The sequence below is a fragment of the Olea europaea genome, chromosome 10 (genome assembly GCF_002742605.1).
Source record: "Olea europaea var. sylvestris chromosome 10, O_europaea_v1, whole genome shotgun sequence".
NCBI lineage: Eukaryota > Viridiplantae > Streptophyta > Magnoliopsida > Lamiales > Oleaceae > Olea > Olea europaea.
Genome location: NC_036246.1, coordinates 16,051,904 through 16,054,169, shown reverse-complemented (window position 1 = coordinate 16,054,169; position 2,266 = coordinate 16,051,904).

The following is a 2,266-nucleotide window of genomic DNA, read 5'->3' as shown; positions in this document are numbered from 1 at the left end:
TATTCATTCTAGGGGAATGATAGAGCAAAAAAAAGGAATCCTGATCCGGTATGGGAAATGACTTGTCTAGTTACAAAGACAAACAATAAGTCCAAATTTAGTCAAGCTTTAGTCTAACCCACTAAGAGACTTAGTCCTATTGATTGAATTTAATTTGTATCAAGAACTCGCTCTTGTTTCGTGATAAGTGTATTTTATATACTTATTCGGGACTCTAAAATAGTGATATTTGATAGTCTTTTGACAAAATACATTCTAAATTGTTATGTTTTATGTTTAATAGGTGAAACTCTACGAATAAAAAGGAATGGAAGGAAAGAAGCAAAAAGGGCGGAAATAGCAAAATCCAAAGTATGTGGATTAAATTGGCCATTGGATGCAATTTTTGGGAATCAAAGTAACTATAAAAATGGAAGGACTGATTTGCTTCGCTTTCAAGATTGAGTACGTGGAGAGAAATAATTGATTAATGGGCCTCAATTGGACATGCCTTGGAATTCAACTTTAATACTTAATTGGACTTCCAATTGGGTTACAACTAAAAGGGCTGCATGGGGATGAATTTGGGTTTCTTTTTGGTCAAGTTAGTTGGCTAATTTCAAGTATATATACATGCTCTTACAAAAACGGCAGGAAGGGAGGAAGAAAACCTAGAGAAGAGGAAGGGGACGACTACCAAAGAGAAGAGGGGAGACCAATTGGAATTCCACCTCAATTAGAGGACTAATTAGGCGGTTGAAAGAGAAAGATATTATACATACAAGTTGCTGAAATTGGGCAGAAAAACAAGGGCAGAGTTGCTGGAAAGAAAGCAAAGAAAAAGATTGGAGACACGAGTAGAGAGAAGAGAATTAGTTTGTAAAAAATTTGGGTGGCTGCTTGTGAGTTCAACAGGGGCTGAAGGAGTTTTTTTTCTACAAACAAAAAGAGGCTGCCAACCTACTGGAATTATACACGCCAACTGGATTAAAAGTGCTGCTGGCTTAAATATATATATACACATCAGACTACGAACAGGGAAGAAATTAGTGGCTGAATTGATTTCACTTACATAGTTGCTTGAGGGTTGAAATATATGTATATACACACACGATAGAGAAATTGGAGGGCTGGAATTTGGAGGAAACATTGGTACTTGTTGCTCATTTTTATATACATATACATATAATATATAATTTTGAGCTGTTGGAAGGAAAGCTTTTTGTAAAAGAAGAGAAGTGGACGGCTGCCTTGGAAAAATCAACATACACGTGCAAAAGTCGAGCAAATTCGTGGAGTCAATCATGTCCCATCGATTTTCGGTGATTTCCTTCCATTTTTATATGTTTAATTCCAATTTTATGCTAGGCTAAATATTTTCACATATTGGATGATGACAAAATTGTTTAATTTTTAGTTTTAATTCGAGACCTATGTTTTTATGTTAATTATTGCGTTGTGATTCCAATAATATGCATAATTAGATTGTTCTAATATTTGCGCACCATTAGGATAATAAGTTGGTTTTTCGTAGTGTTGGAAAACTCACGATAGGTAGAACACTATTATTGGGACACATGGGCAATAAATATTAGGAATAGTATTTGTGACGTGTGCGATCTTATATGATAATTCTAATTGTCAATGCATGTTTGCCATATGAATTCGACTTAGGAATAAGATCGTCTCGTGGTAATCATAGGTTTATTATATCTTGGGAAATAATAATAAATAAATAAATAAACGGAATTATCGATCGTCGCAATTGCATAAATTGAGATAATTACTATTGGTTGAGAATTAGAACTAAGAATTAATCAATGGCGTCGGAAATCCAATACGTTTACACATTTGAATTTTTAAACCAAATTTAATTATTTTCACAAGTTTTAGTTATAAAAATTATTTAGTTATTCCCTCGATCTTTTTTTTCTTTTAAAATACGAATTAACTATATCAAATATACTAAAATTGATCCTTATTCCCTGTGGGACGATAACTCTCTCATCACGATTATTACTTGTACAACGAACCCGTACGCTTGCGGGATTTTGACGAACAATCACGACGTATGCGCTTGTCGAAGTGTGGAAACTAGAATTCAGATATAGAATGCCCATCTTTTCCACATGTTCATCCAATGTTGCAACTGTCATGTTATTGAAAGTATTTTCGACGTCTTTTTTGTACACTTTCTTTTGATGTTTGAAGAACACATGTTTAATACAACAATGGCCAACTTCAAACATGCTTGTCATGGCACTTCAACCCTGTGATAAAAGCGAAC